Genomic DNA, 6,000 nt, shown 5'->3' with positions numbered 1-6,000 from the left:
ATGTTAGGGAAGTTATTGTTTCTTAATGTACTGAATTTCCGGAGGGAGCTGTATAATTTAAAATAATTAGGACGTGAAAATACGTAACGTATATGTTGAATACGTTAATTTCATGCGTATAATCTTACTGATACGAATGTCATCTCGGAATATAATCAATTCTGGTACAGTTTCCCTTTTTTCTATGCTGCTTTTCTGAACATTACCAGAATTTATGTGTATTCAGACGAGCATCAAGGTTCAAATGGTTCAAATGGCTCTGAGCACTATGGGACTCAACGTCTGAGGTCATCAGTCACGTAGAACTTAGAACTACTTAAACCTAACTAACCTAAGGACATCACAAACGTCCATGCCCGAGGCAGGATTCGAACCTGCGACCGTAGCGGTCGCGCAGTTCCAGACTGTAGCGCCTGGAACCCCTCGGCCACTCCGGCCGGCGTGCATCAAGGTTGGTTGGTTGGTTTGTGGGATTAAAGGGACCAGACTGCTACGGTCATCGGTCCCTGTGCATCAAGGCACCAGAGAAAGTGCGAAGTTAAAAATCGAACAACAGGAGGACCAAATACTCAAAACTGTTTTTGGATGATGCAAAAAGGCGTATTTTACTTCGTTTTGTGCTGTTTGGTGTGCTTTTACGAAAGTAACCTACTGTGTGTGACCAGAACCAAGCAGAAGATAGATCTTCAGCAGGTTGACTACTAAAATCTCAGTAAGGCGAGGCAAATTTTGTTGTTCTGCTCTTTCCTAAAGTGCTTCTGGTTAATACCTGTCGTTCAAGAAATGCTTTCGGAAATTCATGCTCAAATTCCCGAACCGCTCTTGTGTATTTCAGTATATGGCACATTGTTACTTTCTAGTTATGTATTTATTTTACACGACACTATTACCGTCTTCAGGTTCTGTTCTACATCTAATGAGGTATTTTCTTTAAACTCTTATGTCTAATTAGATGTTCCAGTAACGCTAAATAACCCAGTAATAATCGTACTAGCAATTATAATAGTAACCTACTAATAATAACCCTTTATATACAGTAAATCTACATTTTTGACGTAAAGACGTAGTGGAAATGAAATTGGTACTATCAGTAAGAATGGCAGTGATGGAGCAAAAATTAAAACTTAAGTCAGAGCTATGAGATGACATGGAAAGAAAAAAGCGGCTAGGATACACTTCGGTTTCTGTGGAAATAGCTGGAAACAGAATTCAGTATTCTGATTTTACATTTACATTGCTGTCCTTGAAATTCATGAGTTTTTTATGTACTAATTTTTTCGATACAGCCAGCTTTAACCACGCCCAAGATTTCTTATCGTTTTGAGAGAGATCCTGCGCTCTAGTTTTACTGAAGTAGTTTTAAACGATTCCGTCCGTTGAATTTCTTATTACGAGGCGATGGTCGTTTGTACGTGCGTTGTTAGGGTCAAATAGGTTCAGAGAATCTCCTACTTTTCTTGAGTGAGTGAGGACTCATTCTTATGGCTCGACCAGTGTTATTGTTTGCTTGTAGAAGTCTTCCGTTTTAAGGTGGCCTCAGGCAATCATTATGTGCCCACCGCGAATTTGTAAGATGCCGGTCTTCCAATTCACCTAACTCCTATCCAGTCTTCGCCAGGTTATTTAAGTGGTGGATGAAAACTATTTCATATCAGTGTCAGTGTTGGTATTCTTTATATTTTTAAAGCTCGAAACGATTTTGAGATTAATTCTTGTTCATGTATGTTGCTAGCAAAGTACTACATAAATTGGTTTTAGTCTGGGCCATTATTTCATTCCAAAGTTAGTTGATCCCATTTTTAATACATGTTGTGAGTTTGGACATCCATTGTCTTATGTTTGTATAGCCATCTTTTTCCTGTCTATTGCGCTACAGTTAAATTAAAACATATGAGTCCATAGAATGCGATTTAACCATCGGTCAGTACAGCCAATACAGAACATTCTGACACCTGCAGGGGTATATAAAAGCGGAGTTGACACCATACAAGGTGAGTTTCTTCATAAGATGTTCTGGATATGTGGAGTGGGCACATTCACTCTTCGGTGCCCTTGTATGTTCTCTGCACCAAATAAAAAAGATCGAAAGAGATTTAGAGCTGCTGTTATTACATATTAATTCATATTATGTTCCTGAACTACTGAACTATTCTACTGATATTTCCCTTCTGCAACTGTTTTTTGTTATTCAAGGATATATTACGTTTTTGTTTATTGAAGATGTTACTATTCTTGTATATGAGTTGTATGCCATTTTGTGTTTGTGTTGAGGGATACGTTTCGTGCGGAGAGCGTGAAGTGCGTGTTACCGATATGTGTGGATATATATGTGTAGTTTATAATTTTGCTGTCTTCCGTTTGTATTTTCCTTTGAGTGGTGTCGTTTAGTTTCTGTACTGCCTTGCAGTTGTATTCATTATTTCCTGCTATGTTTAGTTCTTCTTGATACTTCCTTTCCCTAGATGTGTTCCATAGTTTGAGAGTGTAGGTGATTTAATTTCTTGTATATCGTCATTCAGGAGCTGTGCATATAATGGTATTGTAGACTGTATGTACGCATTCCGCATATGCAGAACACATAAGAGAAAAATCACTTCTACACTGGGATACAAGCACATGACACTCTTGTGCCATAACAACACAAGTTAGAAAATGTTCTCCCTATATCAAGAATATTTCGTATAGAACTCCAAAAAGAAGTTGTAAAATACGGCGAATGACCAAAATAGGAATAACAGGAAAACAAAATTCAAACCAGTTGGCAGCTTACCATAAATGTAAAAAATCGCACACACACACACACACACACACACACAAAATGTGTGTGAAATCTTATGGGACTTAAGTGCTAAGGTCATCAGTCTCTAAGCTTACACATTACTTAACCTAAATTACCCTAACGACAAACACACACACCCATGCCCGAGGGAGGACTCGAACCTCCGTCGGGACCAGCAGCACAGTCCATGACCGCAGCGCCTTAAACCGCTCGGCTAATCCCGCGTGGCACACACACACACATACACACACACTCACTGTCCTGCAACACCTACCCTCCCTCTATCCTCACCCAAACACCCTACTTTGCTCTCAACCTCAACAGCTCCAGTGACTCACCAATCAGCCCTTAATCAGCATGTGAGCAACATGTGCGGTCCACTGCGGTAAAGGTTAAATGCAATTTTTGAATTTGACTTATCGATTGGAATCTAAGTGTACTATATGCAATTAATGCATACAGAAGAACCCTTGGATAAATGAAAAGAAGATAAAAATGGAGGTAAGTCTGAAAATTCAAGGATGTAGTTGCAAATATTAAATTTGAAGGAGCTAACAGAATTCGCTACAGATCTCTTATTAAGATATGTGTTACAATTAAATAATTTTCTTGTACATTGTAGAGCCCTGAAGATTACTAGCATTAATCGACGAAACCTGTTTGAGACATGTGAAAAAAACATTCAGCGGCAAAAGATAAAATTTCTTATCTACATAATCAAATAAAATTAAAAAGGAGCTCAGGATAATGGTCGCAAATATTAACAATATGTTTATTTAAGTAATTAATTAAACAATAACGTAAGTAATAATAAGCCATGGGAACCTAAGTTAATGAAATGATTCACTGAGAACATGAACGCAGAATAGCAATCAATTTGACAAATGTGATTATGTGTGTTAATTGCCTGTGTGACATGATGAGCCATATGAATAATAATGAGTTACAGTTCACTATCTTATTTATGACTTGGTATATTATAGATTTTCTGTCCCATATACATAACGTAATTCAAGTTGGTACATACAGTATTCAACAAAATAACACTACTCATCAGCCATTTTGTTTCTGGCATGTGATATATCAATTAGTTCGTACTTCCGTGTATATAGCCCGTCTCTACCTTTAATATATCACAACACATAAGATTTTTGAGTTTTTCAGCTATTTTTACTTGTGGGCCTTCAGTCATTTGGAAGAAAAGCTTCCTGAACTGAGTGAAGCAAAACTGAAGTAATGTATATTTGTTGGACTGCAAATAAGCATATTGATGAAAATTTCAAACTTTTGATAGCAATATGACGGCACGACACAAGGCTTTATGCCTCGTCTGGGTCTATCAACACCGACATTGAACTGTTAATGATGGGAAACATTTTGCCTGGTCATACGAGTATGGAGACAACCTCATGAATCCATGGTACCTGCAATTCAGCAGGGGACTGTTAAAGCTGGTGGAGGCTCTGTAATGATGTGGGACGTGTGCAGGTGGAGTGATATGGGACCCCTGATACGTGTAGATACGACGGCACGTAGGTGAGCATCCCGTCTGATCACCGGAATCCATTAATGTCCATTGCGCATTCCGACGGACTTGGGCAATTCCAGCAGGACAATGCGACACTTCACACATATAGAATTGCTACAGAGTGGCTACAGGAACATTTTGAGCTTAAACACTTCCGCTGGCAACTAAACTCCTCAGACATGAACATTATTGAGTATATCCGGGATGCCTTGAAAGGTGCTGTTCAGGAGAGATCTCCACCCCGTCGTACTCTTACGAATTTATGGACAGCCCTGCCGGATTCATGGTGTCAGTTCACTCCAGCACTACTTCAGACATTAGTCGAGTCCATGTTACATCGTGTTGCGGCACTTCTGCGTGCTCACCGGCTCCCCACACGCTATTGGGCAGGTGTACCAGTTTCTCTGGCTCTTCACTGTGTAATATGTTTATACCTATCTGTTCTGCAATTGTCTATGTTGACTGCTACAGTCAGTAGATCTTTCACAGTTATTGATAATGTTTTATTATTATACATGGAAATAATACTGTAGTGTGGTTCACAACATGAATCAGTCAATCCGATTTGATGCCTGCTTGGAAGATTTCTTGTTAATGCCACTGCTTATTTAGTCATGGAAGCTCTTTGTGTTTTATTCATAAATTATGCTCTTACAAGACTTTTCAACCTGAGGTGAGTAGGTGGGAATTTAATCAGATACTTTCTGAGTAAGCTGCTTATCCACGGGACCAGTACGCTGCTAGAAAGGAAAAAATACCTGGAAATACGGTGTAGATTTTGATTCGATGACAGAGTATACTACCTGGAGAGTGACAGATATACTGATAACGGTTTTAACGTCGTCCACGAGGAGATGGGATAGTGACATAGCTACCTGAACGCCATGTGTGTTACCGTACCAGTGGTCATACGGATCAGCATGGGGTAGACATAGGGAGCAAGTAGGCATCATGTTGTAGTGTAGTCAACGAGCTTGAGAGAAGTTGCACTGTGGCTTTCCGAGTGTCACGTTGGTAGGAGACTTACCACACAACTTGGATGTATCACTACAGTTGTGCAGCGATGATGGCAACACTGGCTACGTGAGGATTCTTACATTCGTAGACGAGATTGTGGTCGTCCACACAGCATAGATGCCCGCCGAGGCTGGCCTATTGCAAGTGAAGCAGTGGTAGATCTTACGGCTTCTACAGCATAGATAATGGAAATGCCATGTGGCTAGGGCCTCCCGTCGGGTAGACCGCTCGCCTGGTGCAAGTCTTTCGAGTTGACGCCACTTCGGCGACTTTCGTATGGTTGGGGATGAAATGATGATGATAAGGACGACACAACAACCAGTCCCTGAGCGAAGAAAATCTCCGACCCATCCGGGAATCGAACCCGGGCCGTTAGGTATGACATTCCGTCGCGCTGACCACTCAGCTATCAGGGGCGGACTATAGCATGGATAAGAATAAATGTGACTTCATAAGTGTCAACACGAACTGTTGCGAACTCGTTACCAGTAGTGAGACTACGGGCACACACGCCTCTAGCTCACCTTCCATTCACAACACGACATGATCAGCTCGTCTGGTGACGTCAGCGATTAATCTGGAGTGTGAAATGACACGCCGTCGACTCCAGCGACTAAATCAGACCTTGTCTGCATGGCGAACGCCGGCTCGAATAATTCACTGGTCCCACCCTAAG

This window comes from Schistocerca serialis, chromosome 4 (genome assembly GCF_023864345.2).
Source record: "Schistocerca serialis cubense isolate TAMUIC-IGC-003099 chromosome 4, iqSchSeri2.2, whole genome shotgun sequence".
Classification (NCBI taxonomy): Eukaryota; Metazoa; Arthropoda; class Insecta; order Orthoptera; family Acrididae; genus Schistocerca; species Schistocerca serialis.
The sequence above is the reverse complement of the archived record's forward strand: the minus strand, read 5'-3'. Positions refer to the sequence as shown.